The sequence below is a fragment of the Phaenicophaeus curvirostris genome (genome assembly GCF_032191515.1).
Source record: "Phaenicophaeus curvirostris isolate KB17595 chromosome Z unlocalized genomic scaffold, BPBGC_Pcur_1.0 scaffold_52, whole genome shotgun sequence".
Classification (NCBI taxonomy): domain Eukaryota; kingdom Metazoa; phylum Chordata; class Aves; order Cuculiformes; family Cuculidae; genus Phaenicophaeus; species Phaenicophaeus curvirostris.
Genome location: NW_027206665.1, coordinates 126375 through 141392, shown reverse-complemented (window position 1 = coordinate 141392; position 15018 = coordinate 126375). Strand labels below are relative to the sequence as shown.

The window sequence follows — 15018 nt, the reverse complement described above, 5'->3', positions numbered from 1 at the left end:
CCCTAGTAAGAAAGCCTGTTGGTGTGTGGGCCACCCCATGATCAAAGAACCCAAAGCCCCTCTCCTCACACCAGGCCTGGAGCCAGGCATTAATCAATTTCTTCTTGACTTCTTGCTCCTCTGTATTTAGCATTGGAATGGAGCTAAATACTATTTGAGCCCCAGAGCCCTCCATCATTCTCCCTAGAGCCCTGAAGTCTCTCTTAATGGCTTTGGGCTTTCTGTTCTCCATGTCATCACTACCAGTTTGGAATACTGTTAGAGGATAATAGTCCGTCTCTAGGATCAGGGAAGGAAGTTTTCTAGTTACCTCCTTCACTGATGCCCTCGGTAAGCAGCAGACCTCTCTGTGGAGTGGGTCCGGTCTGCAGATGGGTCCCTCTGTTCATCTTAGACGGGAATCCCCTACGACAATCACTCTCCTCTTCTTAATAATGGAGGATGTTTTTTTGCTTTTCTGAGGATGGCGCAGCCTAGGGAAAGATTCTAGGCTGTGGGAGCCATCATCCTTATCCTTGGGGTTGGAATCCACCTGCAGCGCTTTGTATTTGTTCTTCAGGGGGATCTGGGGTTTTGTTGTCTGGGTGGGGGGAGCAGGTTTCCTTCATCGGGCAGGAACTTGCTGCCGTTCGCCATCTCTTGTTCCCCCAACCTTGCAGTTTGCAGGTGGGTTGTGTTCAGACACACTAGCTCCAGCAGCCCGCTGAGTTAGTGAGAGGGCACTGCTCCTCTGGTCTATCTCCCTCTCACATTCCCTGATGGTCCTCAGCCTCTTTACCTCCTCCCTGAGGTCTTGCACCATGCGAAGGAGTTCCCCCACATGAGCACAGCTTCCACAAGTGGAACCAGTACCAGAGGCACGAGCCGTTGTGGAAGGTGGGCACTGCCTGTAGCCCATGGTCTGGGTAGCTGCATGCACCCACTGCGGCTCTGGGTGGCAGCATCCATGCTGCTTGCTGCAGCACCCGGTGCAGCTTTAATCTTCTGCTGGGTGGCCACCATGGTCCTCGGTGTCTTTTGGCACTTCTACAATGAAATGACTGGCCTGGTAAATGAGGGGAGAGCAGTCACTGTTGTCTACCTGGACTTCAGGAAGGCCTTTGACACCGTCTCCCATAAGATCCTCACAGAGAAGCTGTTGAAGCTTGGTCTGGATGAACAGACAGGGAAGTGGACTGAAAACTGGCTGAATGGCCAAGCCCAGAGCATGGTAATCAGCGGTACAAATTCTAGTTGGAGGCCAGTAATTAGCAGCGCACCCCGGGGGTCAATACTAGGTCCAGTCATGATCAAGACCTTCATTAATGAGCTGGATGATGGGGCAGAGTGTACCCTCAGCAGGTTTGCAGACAGCACCAAAACTGGAAAGAGTGGCTGATATGCCAGAGGGTCATGCTGCCATCCCAAGGGACCTTGACAGGCCGGAGAAATGGGCTTACAGGAACCTCTTGAAGTTCAGCAAGGGGAAGTGCCAAGTCCTGCTCCTGGGGAGGAACAAGCCCAAGCACCACTATGGCCACCCATCTGGAAAGCAGCTTTGCAGAAAAGGACCTGGGGGTCTTGGTGGACATCAGGTTGAACATGCGCCAGCAATGTGCCCTTGCCGCAAAGGTGGCGAGTGGTCTCCTGGGCTGCATCAGGCAAAGTATTGCCGGCAGGTCGAAGGAGGTGATCCTTCCCCTCTGCTCTTTTCAGTGGTACCCAGTGACAGGATCAGAGGCAATGGGCACAAACGGAAACACAGGATCCTTCCCCTCTGCTCAGCACTGGTGAAACCAGTAAAGGGCCATGAAGATGATGATGTTTAGCTTAGAGAAAGAAGACACTATGGGGGGTGTTGCAAATGAGCTTTTTTTTAGCATAAATTTCACATTTAGATAATAGTGCAAAACAGAGTTCAATGGCAATCATTCTATTACTTACTACATGGTGGAAACATGCAGAAGAAAATTGTGTTTATATCTGACGCATTATATATGCACACCCTATCTTCTAAGTCACTTAGCTAAGATTTCAAAGTTTCATCATGCTTATCCCCAGTTCAGTTATCTTTCATCTGGGCATCCAATGTTCACTCCAAAGTTCAAATCCAACGTTTCGCAAAGCAGACTCTCAGACATTGCATTTTAGAAAATAAATAATTTAATAGAAGAGTACAGCAGCATGGTCAGCTCAGGGGAGAGGGGCTGACATGAACCAAAAAATCCCTGGGTAATTATACCCTTACAGGTTATTTACTTGCCCCTCACACAATGGTTTGGTCCAGTAGTAATATTTGGGTCTGGGGTCTTCTCATTTCTCATTGGATTCCTTTGCTATCTTTCAGACAGGTCGTTATCTTGTCTTGGTGCAGCTGATGTTGACAGTCTGTGTCCTTAAAGCCTCTGTATTTTCCTGCTTTTTTTTTTGACTTTGGAGGCCTTGTTTTGACTAGACGGGTTGTATGCACTGGGAAAGTTTTTCACTGGGAATTCCCAGCATGTGGCCTAGTGCTTCAGAGCAAGTCTGGCTACTCATGCTAAGAAAGCTAAGCAAACAGCATACTAAATCACACAATATTATAACTCTAAATTATTTATTCCATTTAAAATGGTTACTTATTTAGGCTAAACAACTGATCCCTGTTAAAGAGGAGAGTTGCCTGGCGTGCAGTCCAGCTGCTGTCCAGGGAGAATTCAAATGGAGCTCACCAGCGATCTGTTGCTCTCCTTCCATATACTACTGTTAAGTTTCCCTCCATAGAACAAAGTAATCCCACCACATATATGGGAGGAAAAATGAGAGGTAAGGAAAGGAGAATATTGTTCATTTTTTTCAAGTTTTGTTGGGGGGGGTAAATTCTAGTGATAAATAAGACTCCTTAAATGGAGAGTACACAATGCCAGCAAACACATGAAGAGTTTCTGTGATGTAAACAAAAGCACCTGTAGTGATCTCAAATGGAAGACCACTGTGCATGGAAGAGTTAGTTATCCACATGAAGAGTTAACCTAAGTAGGCACAAGCCTTTGCTCTGTTATACAAATTCCTTGGCCACAGGATAATTTTAGCCAGCTAGTTTTAAGAGAGTAACCTGTAGGCAGCTTCTACTTGGTACTTCCACCTATGAGGCATTGCCTCTATCCAGAAGTGCAGCAATAAGTTCTCATGTGAACATCCTTTCTGCTTGACAGTAGAAATGGTGAACAGAAAATCTTTTCTTTTAAGGTAATCCTATGAGAGGTCAGAAGACTAAATGATGGGTGACTTTTCAGTGGATGGGGACTGCATAGTGTGCTGCACCCTGACCAGAGGCCTGTTTTATGCTGCCCAATTTGGTGTTTCCAGCATCTGAAGGGATGTAAGATTATCTATACTGTCCTCCTTTTCTTTATGGTGTTAATGCCGCTAAATGGCATTTTGAGCAATACTTTATAGAGTCTGTGTGCTTTTCTTACCGGGATTATAACAAATCAGCACCTCCTGTTGCAAAACAGCGGCACAGATCCTCAGCCAGCATACTCCTCTTCAGGCAAGGAGACCATCTACTCCTGCCCCAGTCTTGGTGAGAGGCACCGGGCATTTTCTACAGTCTGAGACCTGCAGAGCTGCATCCACTAGTAGGAGCTTAATCTGGGTCAAGGCCTCTAATGTTACAGGAGTAACTGCTCCAATGACTGCTGGTAATCACGTCTTGTGGCATGTTACCGTCATAGTTATGTATGTGTATGTATGTGACACATATAGGAGATTCTTTCTTGTAGATATTTATAAGATGAACTAAGGTGTTGAAGGCATAATTAAAGCTAAAGGAAGCTAAAACGTATGACTAAAACACACATAATCCCTAGAAAATTTTAAATTCAGAACAAAAATCTTCAGCACAAAAAAAAGTAGAAACTATGCATTCTAGTTATTGTTAATGGCAAATTCATAGCTCATGAATTGCAAAATGAAAATTCAGAGAAAGATATACAGCTTTGTACTTTTTTTCTCCTGAACTAATAGTTGATCAATAATAATTTTTAAACAAAAATGCACACATATTTCTATCAGCTACAGGTTTATGTTAAGATACAAGCTCTGGCAGTATTTTTAAGATTTTTCAATATAACATGCTAGTAGGTGAAGTAGCCATTAAATACTACATCACAGGATGAGATTTTGTATTTGTAATTTTAAAATTTGATGTTACAATTCACAAGTGAGCTAATCGTATTGGATTTAGAGTACTATAAAAATTAACATTGGCTTTTTGTCATATTTGACAGTACTGTGTCCAGTTTGGGGCTCGCCATTACAAGAAAGATATTGAGATACTGGAACAAATCCAGTGGAGGGCCACCAATATGGTCAGGGCTTTGGAGCACATGACATATGAGGAGAGGCTGAGCGCGCTGGGTTGGTTCAGCCTCAAGAAGAGAAGGCTAGAGAGAGACCTTATTTCTGTCTACAACTACCTTACTGGAGGATACAGAGAAAATATTGCCAGATTCTTCTCAGAGGTGCACACTGATAGGATGAGAGGCAATAGACAACAACATGGGAAATGCCTATTAGATATTAGGGAAAAAAGAATTGCCATAAGGAGTGTCAAACACAACCCTGAGCAATCTGATCTAGCTGGCCCTGTTTGAGCAGGGAGGTGGACTAAATGACCTCCAGAAGTCTATTCTAACTTAAGTTATTCAGTGATTCTATGATTCCTTGGAATATACCAAGAACTCTTATGTTACAATACTCAGAAAGGCTTTGAAAGGAAGCCAGAAATCATGCAGTAGCTTAAAAATTTTTTTTATAAAGCCTGAAAAGCACATTTTAATTGAATATACAACAACCATAAAAGTATTTTTCCAAGTCCCTGAATATCTTTATCTATGTATCAGAGATAATAAATAATGATCTGATGTGGGATATGATATATATAGACAGATGAGATATATCATTAAAGTATTGTACACTCGAATTTTAAAGTAGTGAATTAGCTTAAACAACAATTCTTAGCCAGCTTGCGATGAGAAAGTATGTGACTGTTTGTACTTAACTAGGCAGATAACAGTCAGGGAATCAGATAAAAAAAGTAGAAAAGTGGTTGGAACTGCCTGGTATTTACAAGACCTTGAAGCAGAGCCCAAGGACCATGAGTAGCCAGGAAAGGTGTTATGAGAACAGGGCCTGGTGTCAAAATCGCTGTTAGGGTGGGACAAATAACAAGTTGGCACTCAGCCTGCTCACGCACCAGCCACGTGAGAGGCAGGTGATGTTGCTAACCCTTTTCGCAGTCCCCGAGAGGAGGATAAAAGTAGCTGGGCTGGACAGGTGAGGGTTGAGAAGGAATACGTGCACGTCTTTGAACTGGGGGATGCCCTGGAAGTGCAGTACCTATTGACTCTTGACAGTCTGGGCACCATGCTCCATCTCCTTCTCCTGCTCAGTGAGCTGGCGCCATCTGGCAGGTCGGTAAGTTTATAAGTTTTAATGTAGTCAGGTGTAATATGTTAAGGTATGAGAGTGTGTTTGAGCACTATTTGATTGAACCATGATTTAGTGGTCCTGTCTTTGCACACTGGTTTCTATAGACGAACCTAATACATAATTGGTGACGAGTATGAAGCACCAGGAGTGCAAAGAAATACCACCCATGTAACAGAAGGAACAGGGCTTGTTCAGTGGGACACATAGCTGAATTAAGAGATACTGTCCGGTGTGGGGGTAGTCCGAGCAGAATCAGTGTTCTCCGTGTCTGGACACCTCCGTGTTGTTGTGGTTTTGTATTCTTTGTCTTGTTGGTGTTATATATTTATGTCTATTTGTTGCTGACAGATGTGGAAGGAACCTGCTCTCACTTAATATTTATTTGTAATAGACGTTTAGCCCGATTGTTACAGCTGTATAGATGTCTGGTAGTAGGTAGTTAATATGTTCAAAAAGAAGGAAGAGGCTGTTGCTCCCCCGTGGAGCAGCTAGGCTGGACTACTGAGCCATGGAGCACTTTATAGGATAAGATAGAAACATGTGCGGGTATTAGTCCTGAACCATAGGGGACTCAGGAGCCAATAGATGTATGGCAGTATTGGGGGGAATTTATACAGACCCCACACACCCTCTCGCAAGAGTGTTTAGGGCACGCTAGGTGGATGGATGGCTGCCTGCTGTTCGCTTATAATATTATGGTGGACAGGAACACAGAATGGCAGCAAAAGTATGATGCCTTGAGGGCAGAAAATGAGGAGCTGCAGGTTGATCACTTGGAGCAATGACAGGCTTTCATGACCACTGTAAAGGAAGGTGAACAGGGGAGAAAGAAATGTGCTACATTGGCAGAGAAGTACGTAGTGTGGGTGGCTAGGAGAAGCAGCAAGAAGCAGAGACAAGAAAGATTTGAAGTTAATTCCTTTATTCCGTATTCCCCCACCCTTTGGAGACACTCAGAGCCTGGGTTTTAGCCCAGATGAGACCCTAGAAATACATCTCTGAAACCTTTCAGCTCAAACATTTGCTAAGCCAGCAGAATTCACCTAGGACATTTGGAGTGGAAGGCGGCCAAGGGCAAAATGTTAAAATACCCAGCATGAAAAAAAAGAGGATGCCCTTAGCTTGGATACTGGAAAAGTTACAAAGCGCGCAGTTAAATAATGTCAAGAAATTTGGCTAATTCTGACAAAAAAGTTGGTGGCCACCACAAAGAATTTTAATCTAGAGACAAAAGGCTCAGGAAAAAAAAATCATAGAATCATAGAATAACCAGGTTGGAAGAGACCCACCGGATCATCGAGTCCAACCATCCCTATCAAACACTAAACCATGCCCCTCAGCACCTCGTCCACCCGTGCCGTAAACACCTCCAGGGAAGGTGACTCAACCACCTCCCTGGGCAGCCTGTTCCAGTGCCCAATGACCCTTTCTGTGAAGAATTTTTTCCTTATGTCCAGCCTAAATCTCCCCTGGCGGAGCTTGAGGCCATTCCCTCTTGTCCTGTCCCCTGTCACTTGGGAGAAGAGGCCATCGCCCTCCTCTCTACAACCTCCTTTCAGGTAGTTGTAGAGAGCAATGAGGTCCCCCTCAGCCTCCTTTTCTCCAGGCTAAACAAGCCCAGCTTTCTCAGCCGTTCCTCATAAGGCCTGTTCTCCAGCCCCTTCACCAGCTTCGTTGCTCTTCTCTGGACTCGCTCCAGAGCCTCAACATCCTTCTTGTGGTGAGGGGCCCAGAAGTGAACACAGTAGTCAAGGAGCGGTCTCACCAGTGCTGAGTACAGAGGGAGAATAACCTCCCTGGACCTGCTGGTCACGCCGTTTCTGATACAAGCCAAGATGCCATTGGCCTTCTTGGCCACCTGGGCACACTGCTGGCTCATATTCAGTCGGCTGTCAACCAACACCCCTCCGGTCCTTCTCCTCCAGGCAGCTTTCTAGACAGACTTGTCCTAGTCCGTAGCACTGCATAGGGTTGTCGTGCCCCAAGTGCAGGACTCGGCATTTGGCCTCGTTAAACCTCATCCCATTGGTCTCAGCCCAGCGGTCCAGCCTGTTCAGATCCCTTTGTAAAGCCTCCCTACCCTCCAGCAGATCAACACTTCCACCCAGCTTAGTGTCGTCTGCAAACTTGCTAAGGATGCACTCAATGCCTTCATCCAGGTCATTGATAAAGACATTGAACAGGGCTGGACCCAGCACTGAGCCCTGGGGGACACCGCTTGTCATTGGCCTCCAGCTGGAGTTAACTCCATTTCCCACCACTCTCTGGGCCCGGCCATCCAACCAGTTTTCCACCCAGGAGAGTGTGCGCCTGTCCAGGCCAGAGGCTGACAGTTTCTGAAGCAGAATGCTGTGAGAAACTGTGTCAAAGGCTTTACTGAAGTCCAGGAAGACCACAGCCTTTCCCTCATCTAGTAGGCAAGTCACTTTGTCACAGAAGGTGATCAGGTTAGTTTGGCAAGACCTGCCTTTTGTGAACCCATGTTGACTGGGCCTGATCACCCAGTTCTCTTGCATGTGCTTCATGATGGCACTCAAGGTCACCTGCTCCATGACTTTCCCTGGCACTGAGGTCAGACTGACAGGCCTGTGGTTCCCTGGATCCTCCCTGCGACCCTTCTTGTAGATGGGCACAACATCAGCCAGCCTCCAGTCCAGTGGGACTTCCCCAGTCAGCCAGGACTGCTGGAAGATGATGGAAAGGGGTTTAGCCAGCACATCTGCCAGCTCCTTCGATAGCCTTGGATGAATCCCATCCGGCCCCATAGATTTGTGGGTGTCTAGTTGGGCTAGCATGGTTCTGGCCACCTCCTCGTGGATCATGGGAGCCTCATTTTGCTCCTCTAGCTCCTGGGTTTGTACACAGACGGAACAACTTTCCTTACAGTTAAAGACTGAGGCAAAGAAGGCATTAAGTACCTCAGCCTTGTTCTCATCCCCTGTCACTGTTGTTCCTTCTGCGTCCAATAGGGACTGTATGGTCTCCCTAGTCCTCCTTTTATTATTTATATATTTATAGAAGGATTTTTTGTTATCTTTCACAGACTTGGCCAATCTGATTTCTAGTTGAGCCTTAGCCCTTCTGGTTTTTTCTCTACACAATCTCACTTCCCTCCTGTAGTCCACCCAAGAGGCCTGTCCCCTCTTCCAGAGCCCATAAACGTTTCTCTTCTTCTTGATATCACTCAAGATCTCTCTGTTCAACCAAGCTGGTTTTCTCCCCTGCCGGCTCTTTTTCCGGAACATGGGGATGGTTTTCTCCTGAGCTGCTAGGATTTCCTTTTTGTAGAGCTCCCAGCCCTCATGGGCTCCCTTGTCCTTAAGTAACCAAGCAAACAAAACCCCCACAACTGTTCTTGAAGATTTTTTTCCTCAGCTTCTTCGCTAAGTCTGCAGGAATTAACCCTGTTATCTCTGCAAGGGGATACCAAGTTATGAGCGATTTTATTTGAGTAAAATAATGAGCTCACCAGTAATTATTGGGTAAGACTCAAACAGACTTTATTCATGTGTGAGGAGATAACCCTTCAAAATTTTGGTAGAGCGTCAGCTATCAATTTATCAAAAAATTGTTGTGTGGTTATTTCTGCAGGCAGTTTTATTGTTGTGTGTGTGTGTAATTGAGGGACAATGTACACAGGTTTTGTATATTTGTGTGTGTTCTATATAAAATATAATATGGGTACAAAAAGTTTATGGGCTTGTCGTCTGGCCCACATGTGCAGTCCACCCTACGCCGTACATGGCATGGGCAAATGCAAAATATGGTAAAAGTAGTAGGGAAAGGTTTATCTGGTATATATTGGGGATGGATATCTTACAGGGAGCCACATTGCATATAGATGGGGCTTTGTGAGCTTTTGGTATCACGCAGTGGTTCCATACCCAAGCAATTACTGTTAATCGTATACTGCCGGAAGCCAACATTCCTATAGCCACTGATATTATCAACTTGAAACAATACCGAATCCCAGGAGGAGACAAAGAAATCCAGACAACCATAAACTATCTCTTGCAGGTTAGAGTGGTGCGATATGCCCACTTTCCATTTAACAGTCTGATTTGGCCCATAAAAAAAGCCCAATGGCGAATGACTATTGATTATAGAGCAGTAAATAAAAGAAGACACCCCCAATCACAGCTGCGGTTCCCGAGGTTGCCACTTTAATACATCAGATATAATCTACCATAGCAATTCCTGGACAGAGCCGGTGGGAGTGAGCCCCCACCCACCACCTCCGCCATGGGGAATAAACTGGGAGGGGTGTGTGGTGGTGGTGTGTAACATCTTCCCTTTCTTGTCTCAGCATATTCAGTAACACCCATGTCCCCCAAGACCAGAATGTCTGGGTAACCCTCGCCAATGTGATGGGACAGGATATATTGTGCCTCAGCACGGCCACCCCTCGGAACCCCTTCACCATGTACTTGAGGAGAGTTCCTCTAGTGACCGTGGAGTTGATGGGCCTTTGCAACACCACAAGAACTTTGCATACTAGGGCACTTTGTATGCTGACCACTGCACTCTGTTTAACTTCATGAGTAGATGCCATGATATGATATCTGGGTGGGTAAATGCCACACAGCAATGATATCATAATTCACCCAAATGGTGCAACACGACAGCAAACAGTGTAACTATGAGTGTTTCTACACATATGACACTGCCATTGGGTCTGTTCCTCATCTGTGGAGATAGGACCTGACCTGGTCTCCCGAAGGCTATTAAAGGAGGCCCGTGCACACTGGGTCAGTTGACCATACTAGCATCAAACGTCACTGTGGCCTGGTGGTTACAGCATAACTGGACCTGGCATCGATCACGTTGTGACATACATGCATTTGCACCAGACTGTAGAGATGCCATGGAATTTTGGGACCCTTTTGCAGGGTGGACGTGGGGATGGGAGTGGCTAAAAAGGGCTTTTTATTATTATGTGTACTTGGAATAGGATTTTTATGTATACTTTGTTGTATTCCTTGTTCAGTTTCTCTTATTTACGCATTGGCTGAATACATGTTACATCGTACTTTAGTGCAAGTAGTTGAAAATTGTCATGTCCCAACAATGGACCACGTGGTGACATGTATCAGAGATAATAAGTAATGGTCCGTTGTTGGGCATGGCACACATATATATATTAACAAATGATATATATATCGTTAAAGTATTGTACAATCGAATTTTAAAGTAGTGAATTAGCTTAAACAACAATTCTTAGCCAGCTTGCGATGAGAAAGTATGTGACTGTTTGTACTTAACTAGGCAGATAACAGTCAGGGAATCAGATAAAAAAAGTAGAAAAGTGGTTGGAACTGCCTGGTATTTACAAGACCTTGAAGCAGAGCCCAAGGACCATGAGTAGCCAGGAAAGGTGTTATGAGAACAGGGCCTGGTGTCAAAATCGCTGTTAGGGTGGGACAAATAACAAGTTGGCACTCAGCCTGCTCACGCACCAGCCACGTGAGAGGCAGGTGATGTTGCTAACCCTTTTCGCAGTCCCCGAGAGGAGGATAAAAGTAGCTGGGCTGGACAGGTGAGGGTTGAGAAGGAATACGTGCACGTCTTTGAACTGGGGGATGCCCTGGAAGTGCAGTACCTATTGACTCTTGACAGTCTGGGCACCATGCTCCATCTCCTTCTCCTGCTCAGTGAGCTGGCGCCATCTGGCAGGTCGGTAAGTTTATAAGTTGAGTGCATTCATCACAGGGGGATCTCATCAATGTATATAAACACCTGGAGGGAGGGTGCAAAGAGGACAGTGCCAGGCCCTTTTGAGCGGTGCCCAGCGAAATAACTAGAGGTAGTGGGCACAAATGGAAACACTAGGAGGTTCCATCTGAGTATAAGAATCATAGAATCGTTAAGGTTGGAAAGATCATCTAAGATCAAGTCTAACTGTCAACACAATACCAACATGTCTACTAAACCATGTCCCAAAGCTCCACATCTATATGTTTTTTGAACACCTCCAGGGGCGGTGACTCCCCTGGACAGCCTGTTCCAATGCTTAACTACTCTTTCAGTAAAGAAATTTCCCCAAATATCCAATCTAAGCCTCCCCTGGTGCAACTCTGAGGCCATTTCTTCTCGTCCTATCACTTGTTACTTGGGAGAAGAGACCAACACCCGCCTTGCTACAACCTCCTGAAAGGAGGTCACCCCTCAGCCTCTTCTTCTCCAGGGTAAACAATCCCAGTTCCCTCAGCTGCTCCTCATAAGACCCTTCACCAGCATCATTGCCCTCCTCGACATGCTCCAGCAGCTCAAAATCTTGTACTGAGGGGCCCGAAACTGAACACAGTATTCAAGGTGCAGCCTCACCAACTCTGAATATAGGGGCACAATCACTTCCCTGCTCTTGCTGGCCACACTATTTCTAATACAAGCCAGTATGCTGTTGGCCTTTTTGGCCACCTGGGCACACTGCTGGCTCATGTTCAGATGACTGTCAACCAACACCCCCAGTCCTTTTCCACTGGGCAGCTTTCCAATCACACTGCCCCAAGCCTGTAGCGTTGCACAGGATTGTTGTGACAGAAGTGCAAAACCCAGCACTTGACCTTGTTAAATCTCATACAGTTGGCCTTGGCCCATCCATCCAGCCTGTCCAGATCCCTCTGTAGAGCCTTCCTACCCTCAAGCAGATCAACACTCCCACCCAATTTGGTGTCATCTGCAAATTTACCAAGGGTGCACTCAATCCCCTCATCTAGGTCATTGATAAAGATAGTAAAGAAGACTGGTCCTGACACTGAGCCCTGGGGAGCATTGCTTGTGACCAGCTAGATTTAACTCCATTCACCACAACTCTCTGGGCTTGGCCATCCAGCCAATTTTTTACCCAGTGAAGAGTAGTCCTGTCTAAGCTATGAGATGCCAGCTTCTCTAGGATAATGCTGTGGGAGACAGTGTCAACGGTTTTACTAAAGTCTAGGTAGACAACATCCACAGCCTTTCCCTCATCCACTAGGCTGGTCACATGGTCATAGAAGGAGATCAGGTTGGTCAAACGGGACCTGCCCTCCATGAACCCATGCTGGCTGGGCCTGATCACTTGGTTGTCCTGCACTTGACTGGTGAGTGCATTCAGGAAGAACTGCTTCCTAATCTTTTGTGGCACCAAATTCGGTCTGAGAGGCCTATAGTTCCCTGGATCCTCTTTTCAGCCATTTTTGTAGATGGATGTCACATTGGCAAGCCTCCAGTCATCTAGGATCTGCTGATAAATGATGGAGAGTGGTTTAGCATGCTCCTCCACCAGCTCCCTCAGTAGTCTTGGGTGGATCCTATCTGATCCCTTAGACTTGTGAGTATCCAGGTGGCATGGCAGGTCCTTGACTAATTCCTCCTGGATTATGAGGGGTTTATCCTGCTCTCCATCCTGGTCTTACAGCTCAGGGGGCTGAATACCCTGGGGATAACTGGTCTAACTATTAAGGACTGAGGCAAAGAAAGCATTGAGCGCCTTGGCCTTTTCCTCATCCTTGGTGGCAATGTTCAGAAAGGTCATTGGGCACTGGAACAGGCTGCCCAGGGAGGTGGTTGAGTCACCTTCCCTGGAGGTGTTTAAGGCACGGGTGGACGAGGTGCTAAGGGGCATGGTTTAGTGTTTGATGGGAATGGTTGGACTCGATGATCTGGTGGGTCTCTTCCAACCTGGTTATTCTATGATTCTGTGATTCTTTCTTTAAGTAAATGGTAATTTGAAAATTGTTGATGCTGTTTTCTTTTTTTTCACAGTGGTTTGTACTATTAAAGGATATTATGAGTGTATTCGCCTTCTCCAGTCCAAGAACTACCTCTTGCTTGTCTGCTGGAGCTCAGTTCGGTGAACCCAGGGTTTCTGCCCAGGCTGAGGGATGAGGCTGCTGCTTTCCCATTTGCAAGTTCAACCAGTAGTGAAGCTGAGCACGTATCCCAGAGACATACACACACAGGACACAGACAGTCAGCTACACAGCCTGCCACAGACAAGGTGCTGCCTTCAACAGCACCAACATATAGGACTTGCATAAAACAAATACAGCCAGCCAAGTTCTCTTTCTTCTCTATGGCTGGTATAAATAGAAATTCAATAGAAATTTCTGCCCTCTTACCTGCTTCATGGGTTCCCTACTCAGCAGCTAGTTCAGATTGATGCTTGCTAGTAAACACAAACAGGCACGCACTCACACATTTGTCCCACAGACACTCCATATTCACAAGTCCCCCATGGCATATCAGCACAGACCCTCCACCCACGTGATACCTCTGACTGGACTCAAGGCTTCCTACTCGGTAGCTAGTCCAGCTTGAAGCTTGCTAGTGAATTACATACACACGCACACACAGTTGCGGGAAGATACAGACACTCTGCCCTCCCAGCAGCTGGCAGCAGGCACATGAGCTGTGACCTGCAGTCCTGCTCCAACCACCAGTTTTGAGCCCCTTAAGTAATGTGCCAATCCTTCCCAGTAGCTGGTTTTTGGTACTCGCCCTGATGTCCTCCATCCACTCTAGTAGCTGACACCACAGGACAGGGCATGGTGGGTTAATGCTGACTGGCTGCCAACCCACCAAGTCACTATTTTGCTCACCCTCCTCATCAGGACAGGAGGAGAAAATGAGATGAAGAGCTCATGGGTCAAGATACAGACAGGGAGACCTGTCATTGTCACAGGCAAAACAGACTCGACTTGGGGAAAATTATTTAATTTGGTATTGCCAGTTAAAAATAGACTAGGATGGTCAAAATCAAAAATCCCCAATGGTTCTGCATTTGTGTGAGGTCTCCACAGGCTGCAAATTCCTTCAGGGCATATCCACCTGCTCTATCATGGGGTCATCCATGGATTGCAGGTGGATATCTGCTCCACCATAGACCTCACTGGACTGCAGGGGGACAGCCTGAATCACCATTGTCTTTACTGTGGGCTGCAGAGGAATCTCTGTTCTGGTGCCTGGAACACCTCCCTCTCCTCCTTCTTCACCGACCTTGGTGTCTGCAAGGTTGTTTCTCTCACATATTCTCACTTCTCTCTCCCAGCTGCCATTGCACAGCAATTTTTACCCTTTCTTAAATATGTTCTCATAGAGCCACCACCAGCATTGCTGATTGGCTCAGCTTTTGGTCATCAAGGGGTCTGTTTTGGAGCTGGCTGGAACTGGCTCTATCTGGCACAGAGGCAGCTCATTTTCTCACAGAGGTCAACCCTGCAGCCCCAGTGATCAGGCACAGGGCTCAGCTAGACAAGCACACCAACCAGCCCTGGTTTTAACCCAGAAAGGGTTCTACCCCCCTATTAGTTTTTCCCTGTTCTCCATGTGCCAAACATGTCCCTTCATGGGTTCTATTGATTCCCTTACCCCTCTAAGTCTGGTGTCCAGGGTCTTCCCTGGTTTATAAGCTTAGTTTAAAAGTCCAGTTTGATGTTCCTGGAAGTGGTGCCTATAGTTTCTTGATAGCCCATCAATTAGTGTGAGTGGCAAAATTTGTTTCTTCTCACTCTTGCCATGTTTGTTTTCAGGTCTGTGTCTCTGCATATTTTCTTTCTGACTTCCGCCTTTTCCTTATTTTCCCAA

The 15018-nt window shown here is 46.2% G+C and overlaps 1 protein-coding gene across 1 annotated transcript in view; it reads left to right on the top strand.

Moving 5' to 3' along the window:
- LOC138733856 (lens epithelium-derived growth factor-like) overlaps positions 1 to 15018 on the top strand; it is a 115354-nt gene that overhangs the window by 27178 nt on the left and 73158 nt on the right. The window lies entirely within an intron of this gene.